A 14,776-nucleotide genomic window follows, 5' to 3' on the forward strand; every position below is an offset into this window, starting at 1 on the left:
GGAGCATATTCATGGCCTCCTCTGGACTTACATTCCTCTGGTGTTGGGGGCCCCAGAGCTGAACAGGTTCTCTAGGTGAGACAGAGTTGGAATTCAGGAATTTACCTTTTTTCCCTTTTAACTGGTAGGCTCGAGTTACTCTGGGAAACACTCCAAGGAAACATGATGATGCCTATTTATCAAAATTCAATCTCTCCGCCTGATGCTAAATAAACAAGATGACACATAAGGTGAATTAATGAATCTTCCAGCCTTACCCTTGAAGGGCACCAATGGCTGAGGAGATCCAGTAACTCCTGAGAGGCAAAGGTTTATGATCCCTTCTCATGCCTGCAGGAGGTGGCTGCATCACATCCTATACTACTCCTGCTCTTCAGATTGCAGTAGTGGTTCAGCCTCAGGGATGGTTACTCCTGCATTTCCAGCTGGCACTAGATTAGCTTAAAAAACTAACAGGACCTTCATATAAATCATATCCAAAGTATCCTTCTGTCAGTAGAGGTCCCGGAAAACTACTTTTCATAGTGCCTTTAGTACAACTGCATATGCTGTGGGTTAAAAGCTTTTGACCCTGTCAGATGTTGGCTATGTGCAGCTGGGCTTGTATTCCTCTCTTCTTATTAAAAAGGTTAGAAGGGGAATGAGAGATATAATGGTATACATTATTTGTCTTGTAAGGAAAGAAATCCAGTGTGGTCTCCAGGGTCTTCCCTATGTTTTCTGCTTTATCTCTATTTGCTGAAGTCATTGTTGGTCCTGGGATTTTTCCTAGTGAAATTGAAAGCACACAAGTAAGAGAGAAACTAGCCAGAAAAAGAATGACTTGTTCTATAAGGTGAAGATGAATTTAAAAAGATGATGGCTCGATACATTGCTGCTTCCTGAGGAAGAAAGTCCGTTACTGCGTTTGACTTCAGGATACTGAGGATGTAGTGCTGGGCATTTCACTGTCTCCTCACATGCGCTCCAGCTGGAATACTGGGGATAATTATTCTTGATCATCAGCCCACAGGTACTACGTTACAGAACCTCAAGCCAGCTTTACCATAATGAGCGTGAATAACAAACCTATTTTTTTTTACTGGCCCCTTCATCAGTGTGTGCTGTCTGTATAAAGTGTCTCTTCTTGTTAGAGAAAAGCTAACATAGCTGGCAACCCCTGGTCACAATCAACACTTTGCTTTCCTAAGGGGACGCTTCTCATGTCTGTGACCAGCTGGCAGGCCAGTGGGGTGCTCAGAAATGAGTTGGGTCACACAGATGACACTCTTTCATTATTCCTGAGCTAGTCATCTTTCCTGCAGACTGTGCAGAGAAGTTTTTATGGTGGGTCTCCACCAGCTAGACCACTGGCAGACCTTGGGGTTGGGATTTTTATGACAAAGCATCTGCTCTTTGAATCAGAAAAGGTAATGGACTGCAGCAGTTCCTTGTTAGGAGCCACTGACCAGAAGAGGTTTACTTTGGGCTGGGGTTGTTGTTTGGGCATCTTTTGTGGTTTTTATTAGATCTTGATCTCTTCATTTAGGAATTTTAGCTGGGGAGCCTTTGTTGTCCTCAAAGTCCACAAACTTCACCCTTTCTTACAGAAGATTTCTCTTCACAGAAAAAATGTCTACTCAGTCTCCTTCTCGTAATGAACATCAGAACAGTGTTTGAGCAATGCACACCTGCGGCAGGAGAAGCAGCTGATGTTTCCTCCTGTTACTTCACTTTGACATGTCTTTGGTTTGCCTAGATAATATGATTATTATTTACCACACACACACACACACATACTTTTCCTTCAAGAATTCACTGCTTGTCACACGTAATGATTTATTCACTCGTCAAACTTATTTTTAGGTAGACAAATATCTTGCAAAGACAAGGCATTTGAAAATATGGTGCCAGTAATTAAATTGAAGAATGTATTACAGTAAAAAGTAGAAATATGGGTCTAAAAGCTACACTGGTATTTGTAGTGATTTGAGTAATTGAGGATTTAAGTTTAATAAATAACAGTGCAGCTGAGATTAATAAATGGTATGAGGTAGAAATGGTCTTGCAAGAAGAAGGATTTTAAGGGTATAGTTAACAATTTAATTTAGTATATCCTTAAAGATGCTGCTGGAATTACCATATAATAACTCGGCAGAGTTCTACAATTTCTGAGCCTGTTTCATAAAAGGAGGAACATGCATCCTGAGTGAGGAATATGCAAAGTGAGGGGACCCATTTGAGAAGAAGCCAAAAAGTCTGGAAACGGCAGCCCCAGCACTTGTTGCTGCCATAGCCTGCTGTGAGTCACTTTGCATCTCTGTTGGCTTCTGCACAGGTGGCAGAGGGGAGGCACACCAGGCGGTAGGGAGGACCAAAGACCTGCCCGACCACAAGCTCCCACCATGAAGTGCCTACTCATCACACAAGGCCTCCAGGCTGGGCAAGAAGGAAATCCTCTTCTTGTTTCTCACGGGTGAGTTGATACAGAAGGTCGTGGAGGAAGTCATCAATGTATGAGTGAAATATGGCTGGGAGCAGTCGCAACTACTGTCCCCCAGAGCAGAGGGTTGATAGAAGGACCTCTCCCCAGGTGCAAAGCTCTGGGTAGGTGCAGCGGTCATGATCACTTTCATCTTCCTTGCTCCATCTCCCAAAAGCCAGAAGAACTCCAGGCCAGCTTCCCCCCTTAAAGAACAGGTTTTAGCGCATCAGAACAGCCTCAAAAGTAAAGGGCCATGTGTACCACTACAGTCTAGTCCTAACAGTCTTACTCACAAACACTGTCAACAGGCAGCTTCCTATGCGTAGTCCCATGGGGTTCATGATCTTGCTGTCATTGCAAGTGCTGTGCCAGAGAGCATTTTCAGGTCACAACCCATAGTTATCATCATGTCCTGCTCACAAAGAACTCTCCTAGTGTGGAAGCTGTGAGCTTCATCTGCCTATGTTCCTTGGCTTAGTAAAATTATTCGAAAGGGGGTAGCTCTGTGAAGCCACCAAGACAGGTTGTTGTTGGGTGTCACTTCAAGCATCACAGACACATTTGGTAAGAATTCTTCTTTTTATTGTGAAAAGACTTAACCTGATAAATGATCATGTTCTCCATTCAAGGTGTGTGGCCAAGCAGCACTAAGCTGTGGCTTGGAGGAAGGTTTATAATCATAGAATCACAGAACAGTTTGGGTTGGAAGGGATGTTAAAGCTCATCCAGTTCCAACCACCTGCCACAGGCAGGGACACCTTCCACTAGACCAGGTTGCTCCAAGCCCTGTCCAATCTGGCCTTGAACACTGCCAGGGATGGGGCAGCCACAGCTTCTCTGGGAAACCTGTTCCAGCGCCTCACCACCCTCACAGGGAAGAACTTCTTCCTAATATCTCATCAGTTTTAAGTCAGGTTAAAGCCATTCCCCCTTGTCCTGTCACTACAGGCCCTTGTCAAAAGCCCCTCTCCAGATTTCTTGTTGGCCCCTTTAGGCACTGGAAGCAGCTCTAAGATCTCCTCAGAGCCTTCTCTTCTCCAGGCTGAACCAGCCCAGCTCTCTCAGCCTGTCTCCAGAGCAGAGCTGCTCCAGCCCTCGGAGCATCTTTGCGGCCTCTCTCTGGACTCGCTCAAGCAGATCCATGTCCCTCTTGTGTTAGGGGCCCCAGAATTGAACTTTTGGCTACAGAATAGCCCTAGTTTGGTATTGTCCTCTGAAAAATTTGGAAGATGCTACTACCCTGCTCCCCTGTAAGGGTGTGCTCTTTTAGGATTATAAAACTAACTGGAAATCAGGAGTTCTAGCTAAGGAACAATGACTCGGGAAATTTCCGTCAATTTTGTTCATGGCCTCCAGGAATGTGGTGTCATGCTGCCAGATGTACAGCCTGTGGCATTCTCCTAGCGTCATTCCTTCAGAGATTTGCCCCTGTGCATGTAAACCCATGTTGTGGTTTCTGGTTCCCCTTGGCTGTTTAGGTGCCTGTACAGAGTGAGCTGCTTCCCTCCTCATGGCCAAACTGTGCCAGCGAGTCATCTCAGATATAAACCTGACGGTTCATGTGTTTCTGCCTTCTGGGCTCAATTTTTTGCTACTTCTAATTAGAATAGCCCCAAAATAACTGCCTGTGGTGTGCAGCAGAACCCAGGCAGCTCCTCCATGCCCTGAGCTGGCTGCAAGTGGGGTCTGCTCACATCTGTGTGTGGATTGCTCCTGGGATACTCTCTGCTTCCATGTTGTGCCTTCCTTGGTAACAATGAGGCAGTCATCCTGTGTGAGGAGACTCTGAAGATAATAACCATGCCCTGGACCAGCCATTCTACTCCCCTGCCAAAAGTAAAATCACCTATCAGCTAGATTCAGCTCAGAACCTGATTCAGGAAGATGCCTTCAGCATGTGAAAAGCCCTCTGGGCTTCTTCCTGTTCCAGTGGTGGTGTTGATAGGGTTAAACTCAGCTGCTTTGTCTTGTTCCACTCAGACACTGGAAAAAGCCTTATTTCCTGTCTATATGTTAGGTGGGTGGGTTACGCCGCAGACATATATTACAGCTGGAATGCAGGAATGCATTCACTGTGTGAAATGTACTGCCCCGACTTTGCAGTGATGATTATACATATGGAAATTATTCAGACTTTCTCCCATTTGCTTTGCAAAGTTCATTGTATACCTCGCTTATCCCCCTAAATTTGTGTTGGCTGTGATGGATGAGCAGAGCCAAGATCTCTGGCCACCCTCTGAAATGACTGTACATGAGTGGTCAATTGGTTTGCATATTGTCTACAGTTTAACAACTTTCTAAAATTCTCTTTCTCATTTCAGTTTGTAGAATAACCTGAAATTGTATGGGAAGGTTGAAGGGAGACAGAGCCACTGATACGGTAAGATCAACAAAACCAGTGATGGGCAGGAGGGAAGAAAACTGGGTCCTGAATCTTTTAGGGAGACTCCTTCGCTCTGTCCTTACAGTGCCAGATTCAGCCACAGGCTGTTGGGCGTGCTATAACATTTCGTGGGTTTGGTTGGTTTTGATCATCTGCCTGATTGTGATTTTTTTATTTTTATTCTCCCTCACTATCTTTGTGATATCACGATAGATTTTAAAGAAAATAATGTTCAAATCCAGGATTAAACATCTCAGCTTCCTCTAAATCAAAATTTGCGTAACACTAAAAACATAGGCTAGAAACAATCTGTAAAAATCAGTAAAGAGTAAAGAGGCACCACACTATTCTTGGGAGGAGTTTCCAATCTTTTTTATCATTTAATAGTGTCTAGGACACCTGATTAACTAGAAGTGGCAAGTACATTATATACAGTGCAATGGCTTATACAGAACAGGCCCGGGTTTCTGGTTTGCTCATTTTATCAGTTTGAAGCCCATGATATTTCCCCTGATTGCTACAGCAGGTACCCATAGGCTGCACAGTGCATCTTAGCCCTCTGAGCATGAAAATCACACCTCTTCCATTTTGTTCCTAGACTGTGATGTTTAGGTGCTGGTGCATTATTCACATTTGGACTGAATTATGTTTTGACTTGGCCTATATTGCACTACTTGCCCAAATACTGAGTAAGCCTTTATTAAGAAGGCAGGTAACAGCTCCAAGTGGCCCGATGTCCTGTTCTTAGGATCAACAACCAGGTTTTATCATTAAGGTTATTGCTGTATCATAAGAGGATGGAAACCTGCTCATTAACCCCAACTCTGGTGAGCTGGAGCTGTGCAAGCATGGGACAGAGCTGACCACGGCCCCTAGGAGTCCTCAGCCTTAGTGCAATGGTGCTCTCTCAGCAGAGCAGTCGCTAAACTCATCAGACTTCTGTGATGCTGCACTAGGCTCATGGTATAGACAATAGCAGAGAGGAAACGCTGAAACACTGATGCCAATTTTTAAATGAAACTGTCTATATACTCCAATTCATGCTTGCCAATAAGTGAGCTTGGTCATTGTTTGTGTACAGTACTTCTAGCCCATAGATGGTACCATCCCATTATACCACTGCAGTCTTCCACATAGATATTGTAGAACCACAGAATGATTGGGGTTAGAAGGGACCTTAAAGATAATCTAGTTCCAACCCCTGCCATGGGCAGGGTTGCTCCAAGCCCTGTCTAGACCTTCCACTAGACCAGGTTGCTCCAAGCCCTGTCTCCCCCGGCCTTGAACACTGCCAGGGATGGGGCAGCCACAGCTTCTCTGGGCAACCTGTGCCACAGCCTCACCATCCTCACAGGGAAGAACTTCTTCCTAATGTCTCATCTCAATCTCCCCTCTGTCAAGTTAAAGCCATTCCCCCTTGTCCTGTCACTACAGGCCCTTGTCAAAAGCCCCTCTCCAGATTTCTTGTTGGCCCCTTTAGGCACTGGAAGCTGCTCTAAGGTCTTCCCGGAGCCTTCTCTTCTCCAGGCTGAACAGGCCCAGCTCTCTCAGCCTGTCTCCAGAGCAGAGGTGCTCCAACCCTCAGAGTATATACATGGCCTCCTCTGGACTCGCTCCAGCAGCTTCACATCCCTCTTGTGTTGTCCCCAGAGCCGGATGCAGGACTGTGGGGGGGGGAGGGGGTGTCTCCCTAGAGCAGAGTGGAGAGGGCATATATTTTTGTGTCTGCCAAAAAGTTAATTTCTACTAAATATTGCCACTAAAAAAGGCCTTAAACTTGCATGGAACAGAAATGTTGTGATGGAGATTTTCACTGTCTCTGTGCAGATATTACAAGCCTCTCTGGTCATTTAGCTTCTGAGACTGTTGATTTGAACTCCAATTAACTTCTGTAAAGACCACAAATCAAGTCCTGTCATAACTAGACAGCATGGTGTGATATCATTATTGCTTACCTCTGAATGAACCTGAAGAGCAAGGTGATCAATCCAGACATAATTGCCAGTGCGACTGATTAATTGTTCCTGAGCAACTGAGGCTCTCTTCACTGGCAGCATGTCGGCCTCAGAAACAGCAATGAAATGTGGCAGCCCTCAGGTGAGATGAAAATACCCTTTCTAGCAAACGCCAATTGTTAGCAGTAGGCTGTTCCTTCAGTGTTTGCTGCACGTCTGATTTCACCATGACCAGATGGAGATGCCCTGTGCAGTCTTGCCGGGTATGGCCAGGATCTTGGCCAGTCTTGGATAAGCCCTACAACTGCCATATGCTTAAGCAGGTACTTAAAGTAAAACATGAGCTTAAATCCCACTGAATTTAAGATTAGTCAAATACTCAGGGGCTTGATTTAAAAATTACCCCAGTAAAACCCATCCTGGCTTAATTCTTAATCACACAAGTTACACAGGAAAGCCGTCACATTGAAGCAGCATCTAGGCTTCTAGAAAATTAACACATGAAGAACACACTATATTATTTGTAGAAGGCTTTAAAATATTTTTGCCGCTTTTTCAAATGAGGGCTGGCCTTAGTAACCATGAAGGTAATTCCAGCTAATTGGAGTTAATTCCAGCATTGATCTCTGTGAGACCCCATTTCTCTAGCTGTACAATGGAACCAAGAGCAGAAGGGGCTTTTTAGGAAAGTGGTTTCACAGTAATCCATATTCTCTGTAAGCTTTTGGGTTGATTTCACATTTAAGCTTTTTCCATCCTTCCATCTGTTGAACACAAATCATTCATGCCCAAGGCTTATAAAGCGAAGGTCACTTTTTCATAACATGGCTGTTTTGAAAAGAAAACTCAGCTTATGTCCTGTGGCTTCAGTTTAAATGTAGTTCCCAGCTAATTAGTCTGGTAAAGTATCTATATTTGCAAACAAAGAATAACTATAATCTTATCCCAGCAGAGATCAGCAAAGGAATTTGAAGAATGCAAATGTTGATAATTGTAGTTCCTGTGCTATAGTTAGCAGGAGCAGACAGACGGCTGCCCTTTAGCAGACCTCTCTTGGTGCCAAGAGTATTATACGTGGGACGAAAGGCAGTAGATCTGATTGCAGGATGAAAGGCCAAATTCTGAGGTCCCACCTCATTTTATTCAGTCCTTTCTCAGTTAAAGTTATCAGGGGGCATTTCCCAAAGAAAGACTCCCAGGAATCTTAAGTAGATGGAGACCAGGATATTTAATTCCTTTCCTGAGAGAGGGCTGTAATTCTTCTTTCCTTTTTTTCTTTCTTTCTTTTTTTTTTTTTTAAACCTGTGCTTGAGTTGCTAACTACACAGTACCAGTGAGGCAATTCTGCCTGACTGTGCAGGTATTCCTGCTTGTGCATTTAGGTGCTTTTGGTATCTTGAAGAATGATGTGTTTTTAACACTTGCCATTTCTCTAGCTTGGAAAGTAAAGATAACCTAGATTCTCTTTAAAAACCAAGCAAACACCACTACCACCACCACCTCAACCCTACTGATAGCTACTATCTGGCTTTCTTTGCATCGAGCTTTTACTGGATGTGAAAGACTGAAGTATTGGAAACATCAGCATTATTTTTACTGCACTTTCAGACTCCTGAGGGCAAAACAAGCTTTTTCATAAAGATGACTTTCCAAAACTGTGACTCCTGGGGCTTTTTGTGCATTTGTGTGTTCTCTGACTCTGCATTGAGAACTTGTGTGCTGGTGGTGGCTGCAGTCTGCTTGTCCAGAGGTGCCAGCTCTCAGCTCATTTTGCTCTCTGAACTCAACAGGCACTTCCTCTGACACTAGTCCAAAGTCAAAGATTTACCTGTACAGGGAGAAAATGAATGAAGCTATAATAAACTCAGTCATAAGCTTTCAATGTGGCTTAAATCCTCAGCCAGTCTCACTTCCAGTGAGACATCACAGCCAGTCTCACCTGTCTTTTGCTTTTATGGTCTGAGTGTAGATGAGGGTTCATCTCAACATGATGCTCCTCAATCACGTGTTTTATTGGATCACAGAATAAAAGTGTGTTTTATATCAACTTCATACCCTCTGCTCTATAGCAGAGAAAGATGGGATCTCATTTGCACCCCAGTGCAGCTGTAGGAACCCCGCTGGTGTTGATAGCCTAGGAGGAGCTTGCCCCGAGCACAGTGCCCTTGTGTGAAGCTCTGGATCCTGAACCAGTAGCATTGCACCACTCCAATCTGTACTTGTGCTCTCAGGCACTTGGCTGCCTCCCTTCCCTCCACTCCTCACCAGACTTTGGGTAGAACCACAATAGGAACTGACATCCTCCTGGTGGCCACATTAAATCTCTTTAGGGCACTGAAAGCCGACAGAGAGGGCTCCCCTGTGTGACAGCCTTCACCCTCTCACTAAGACTTAAACTTTTGCCAGAGAACAACTCCAGGCAGAGTCGTCACACTTCTGTTACAGCCACAATGGAAGAGAAACATGCTCCTTCTCCTCAGGCAGGTGGAGAACAAAGAAACTACAGAGGATCACAAGACCATCACAAGAGGACATTTGTGAATGCTGTGCACTGCTGCTAGCAGCCCAGGACACAAGCATGCGAAGATAACCCTGTGTGGCATCTTTGCATCAGTTGTTCTGTGGTTTGCTTTGACATGAGAGGAACTGAATGGAAACTGACACAAGATCAGAGCCCACAGAATTATTTTTTTGAAGGCAAAAAAAACATCCACAGAACATCTCACAGATATGTCCCTTCCCACCCAGCTACTATCTCACATAGTGCTCTCCTTCTATCACGCAAGCAGGAGTCCCTGAAAACAAACTATGCACCTGAGGCAGCTGGGGAATTATAGCTTTCTTAAGGAGTGAGAGCCCAGCTGGTGAATGCTTTTCTTAGGTTATGATTTTTCAGGTGCTCAATTTCTCTTTAATGTCTTATTAAGAAACAAAGAAACAAACCAGACAAAAAGCAAACCCAGAGATTTTATTTCTCTTTAGAGCCTTCTCAGTTTAAAATAAGCCTTCAGCCTGATCCCAGCAAGAAGAAGGCCAGAGCAGTAGCAGGCTAGAGGAACACACTTTCCCAGCCTATACCTGTTACAGGTATGTGATTGTTTCACTTGGAGAGAACTAATCTTGGAGTAAACCAAGCTCTGGGCAGGATTTTCTAAGGGCTGGTAGATCATGTATTTCTACAGCTTGCAAAACTGACAAGGATAAGGCTGAGAGAGCTGGGCTTGTTCAGCCTGGAGAAGAGAAGGCTCCAGGGAGACCTTAGAGCAGCTTCCAGTGCCTGAAGGGGCCAACAATAAATCTGGAGAGAGGCTTTTGACAAGGGCCTGTAGAGACAGAACAAGGGGGAATGGATTTAAACCGACAGAGAGGAGATTTAGATGAGATATTAAGAAGAAGTTCTTCCCTGCGAGGGTGCTGAGGTGCTGGCACAGGTTGCCCAGAGAAGCTGTGGCTGCCCCATCCCTGGCAGTGTTCAAGGTCAGGCTGGAGGAGGCTTGAAGCAACCTGGTCTAGTGCAAGGTGTCCCTGCCCATGGCAGGGGGTTGGAACTGGATGAGCTTTAAGGTCCTTTCCAACACAAACCATCCTGTGATGATTCTATGATACAAGTGGAGATCATCTATTGTTCTGAAGGATAAATATAGAAGTAGCATAAACAAATACACCTTCTCAGAAGATATTTTTGCTTTCCTTAGCCATAACTGCCCAAGAGGTAATAGAGAAAGCTGACCACTTCTCTCCTAGCAGCCAGATTTCTACAAGCCAACAGCAAGAAAATTAGCATAAACACCTGCTTCTAATAGCTGGCTCAGAAGTACCTTAATTAGTCCTCCAGGCTTGTGCTCTTCTGCCTGAGTTGTAGCCAGGGGAAGGGGCTCTTCTCCTAGCCACCTAATGAATAAGCTCCTCGGTGCTACAGGTCTTTACTTTTGGATATAAGACCCTCTTGTAATCTGTAGCGTTGTGACTGTGTTAGAGCAGCTTCTCCTCATAGCTAATGTAGCTCTGCTCTCGAATTCTTTGTTAGATGGAACTTTACCTGCTTTTGCATACACCAAGGAGGTTAAATTCTAATACGGTCTAGTGACTGTTCAATCGGTGGTGGAGAGAAGAGGCAGAGCCTGACTGGGCTCTTGCTTTTGCTTGGTGTCTGCTTTCCAGGGCACATTCAAACTGCACTCAAGGGATGCCAGGCACCTCTGGAACCTCTCCAAAGGCAGGCAGCAGTCTGTGTCACATGTATAATTCAGCAAAAGCCAAGGTGCACAGCATGCGCGTCTCCTTGGTGAATAAATTCAGTGTTTCAGCTTTTCCCAGGACTAAACAGAAGTTTAATAATTGCTTCTCCAAAGCTGAAAAAGAAGAGGGCCTCTGAGAGGGGAGCAGCTTAAAGCAGTACTAAATAGCAGGTCGAAAAATTTGAAATGAGATTTGGACCCACAACAAAAAAGACTCTGTGATGCCAGAAGAGTCTGAAGGAAAACCTTTGGTCTTTAACATCTGTGCTCAGTGGCTGCCATACTCCTGGGTTACCTGATACAGGCTTTTACATTTCAGCTGGAAGGCTTCATAAACAGCTAGTTGTTTGAAGATGGATGTACCTGAAACAGTGAAGTCACAAGCTGACCTCTCATGCGAGCCCCATGGTGCATGAATATGTCTGTAGGACCCACAGTGCAAACGTACACAAAGCAGAGGAGCATGTGCTGGTGGTGCCACTTTCTCTCTCTCTCTAATGCTTCTGTTACAGTCCCTTTCCTGGGGCAGGACTGAACTGAGACGTGCTTCCCAGGCTTTGAGCTTTCCCAGGGCTTGGAGCAACCTGGTCTAGTGGGAGGTGCCCCTGCCCGTGGCAGAGGGTTGGAACTAGATGAGTTTTAAGGTCCCTTCCAACCCAAACCATTCTATGATTCCTCAACTGCTTCAGAGGGTCTGACCTGCCCACCTGTAATATGAATGCTGCAAGCAGCAAACTGGGGGGCATTTCAATACAGTTGCTGAAGCTTTGTCCTTCACTTTGGTGGAGCTCTCTGGTTTAGGTCAGGCCACAAATTTCTGGAGGCATCCAGATGTTATGTTCAGAGCTGCTACCCTTGTTGTGTTTGTGGTTGTAGTCCAAGATGTGGTTTTGGGGGTTGGTTTTGTTTCTTTGTTTTCTCCCTACAAAGCTGTCTACCCATGAATAGTTACCTCCAATGGACCCACAGAGGAACTGACCTTGGTTTTAGAGAGGCAGTCCAGATGGATCGGGCAATGTGTTTTGGCTCTAGGACAGGAATTCAGGGTCTCAACAGCTGGTTGAGCCCCTAAACTAGGCTAAAACACCCACTGAAGCTGGAGGAAGCAGTGTTGGGATCCTGCCTGGGATTACATGCATGCCCAGCTCCTACTGTTCCCAGAGTTGCCAAGCATTTAATCCTCTGTGGGCTGAGACTTGAAAAGACTGTGTTTGACTTCCTCTGAATGGGAAATGCTCCTGACAAGGTACAGAAACAAAACCAAGTTCAAAGGAACACAGGAATGTGGCTTGCTGGACTTGGGATTAGACTGCGTGGATTTATAAGGATGTATCCCACCCTGGTGCTTGATTGTTGCAATGAGTGGTGAAAAGCTCCTGGCTGTGGTTACCTATTCCTTCTGCAGTGCTGGGGGGGCTCCCAGCAAGTGTGTTGGAGGCTCTACAGACCACAGCAGAAGAGATTTCAGCCTTTTCAGCTTGGATCCACCAGGGTTTAAATGCAAATATTGCTGCTTTAAAACTTTACGTTCCCTTATACTTTGGGAAAGTCCAAATTCGAATGTTGTTCTTCAAGCCCCTGATGGTGCTCCAGTGGTCTGAGTGAGCTTAAACAAAAGAAAAGAATCAGGTTTAAAAGGGCAGCAGTATTGAGCAGACCTGGTACACAGTGGGTGTCTTAGCCTTTTCTGTACAGACAAATGTCAGAACTGCAGGTAAAAATATTTATCTCTGTACAGTACATGAAAAGTCCACAAGGAGTCATGGCTTCTCCTTGCTCTTCCTCTGTTCAGCGGCTCTGGGGAGGGTAAACTCCCTCCATGTGCAGATGTTCCAGCTCAGGCCATTGAGAGAGAGTCATCCCTCAGAGTATTATCTCCCTGCTGCAAAATTGTATTGTTAACTAATACCAGCTGAGATCTTTCCATAGGGAAGTAAATAAATAAGGGCCTCCGCAACTCCTGACTTGTTGCAGAAAAACCACCCATGATGTGTTTGACAGGAAAAGAAAGAAACAAGCTCCCTAATGTGTGAATCTAAAGAAACAGAATTATGAATTTCTCCCTGTTAAGGTTTACTGCAAAAAAGGGCTTTGTCTTCCAGCTTTAGAAAAGGCAGTGTCTTGCTTTAGAGCACGTCTGGCTCCCCGTGGCAGAGGGGCTACAGCAAGGAACAAGGGGTGAAAGCGAAGCAGCCTGGAGCGGGAAGCCCCCAAGCCCATTCTCCCCTGTGGTGAAGGAGAGGGAGGGATGCTGCTGCAGTTCAGGCAGGGTTGGAGGCTGCCAGGGCTGCCTGCTCGCACAACCATGGGGTGCTGTGCCCAGGAGGGCAAGGGAGAGCGCCTGCGGCAACCACAGCTCTGTCAGTCACACAGAGTCTTCAGTCTTGACCTGGTGCTAATATGCTCATTGAAAGCAGCCCAGCAAAGAGGGACTTGGGGTGTTGGTTGATGATAAGCTCACCATGACCCATGCCCTGGGCTGCATCACCAGCAGCGTGAGCAGCAGGTTGAGAGAGGGGATTCTCCCCCTCTGCTCCTCTCTGCCCAACCCAGTCTGTGACTCCATGATTCTATGTGAATTTATAGTGTGAACCAGCTCCTGTGCCCTGTTTCATATGAGCAGCCAGGTCCTGAGGGGCATCTGTAGGAAGCCCTGGAGAGACGAGCCAGCAGATGGCTCCTATCCCCAGGAGCCATGCAGCAAAGAGGCAAAGCATCCCAGAGGAGGCAAAAAAAACCAACACAAAATCCTCTGTATTTCCAAGGATTCTCCCTGTATTTCTAAGTGGGGAAACTCAGGCACGAATCAGAAGCCACTGCAAAAAAATGTCAGAAATAAATCCTCTTCCTCTGCTGGCAAGGAGACGGGGAGCACAGCCACATGTAGGGTCAGGCTACGGGGAAGAAGCAGCACCATCACCCTATGCGTGGGTCTTGCTGCGGTTGGTTTGGATATGCAGCAGCTAAGAGAATTTGGGTTTAGTCCTCGTGCCTCAGGCCTAAATGTGGCCCCAGTGAGTCCCCACCATGTGTAGGGAGGTGGCAAGGGAGCCGAGACCTGATGCTTGAGCTTCAAGAGCCCACACCACATATGAACCACAGAGGAGATTCTTCTCAATGTTTCTCCCCACCATCGTGCTGGCACCTCCTCCATCAGTCTTGCCAGCAAAACCTGAGAAAAGGGCAAGGCAGAAAGTGTAGCTGAGTACTTACCCTCTCCAACAAAAAAACCCCAAACAATCCTTTGGACCCATCCAGGGCTGAAGAAACATGTCATGTGAGGTGTTCTAATGCATCCTGATGGATCTTCAGGGGAGGCAGGAAAAGTAGCAAGGCTTTTCCTGGCAAGGAGAGCCATCTGCCTGCTCGACTGAAAGCAGGGAATCACAGACTGGTTTGGGTTGGAAGGGAACTTAAAGGTCAACTAGTTCCAACCCCCTGCCACAGCAGGGACATAACGGGACGCCTTCCACTAGACACAAAGTGAAGTGATAAATGCTGCTGTTCCTGCCGAGGGAGGTATGGCCATGCAGGAGTGCTAAAAGCACCTGAAAGAGCAGCAAGGTGGAACTGGCAGGGTCACGCTGTACCAGCATTCGGAGGGTGCTGCTCTGACTGATACCAGCTCCCTCTAGTACAGTGGGTATCTTTTGACTTCTAAAGTTGGAGTCATTAGTCACCAAACCTGAGGGCATCTCATCTCTGATACAGATTTCCCGCACTGGCTGCTGATCCA

Source organism: Strigops habroptila, chromosome 4 (assembly GCF_004027225.2).
Source record: "Strigops habroptila isolate Jane chromosome 4, bStrHab1.2.pri, whole genome shotgun sequence".
NCBI classification, from domain to species: domain Eukaryota; kingdom Metazoa; phylum Chordata; class Aves; order Psittaciformes; family Psittacidae; genus Strigops; species Strigops habroptila.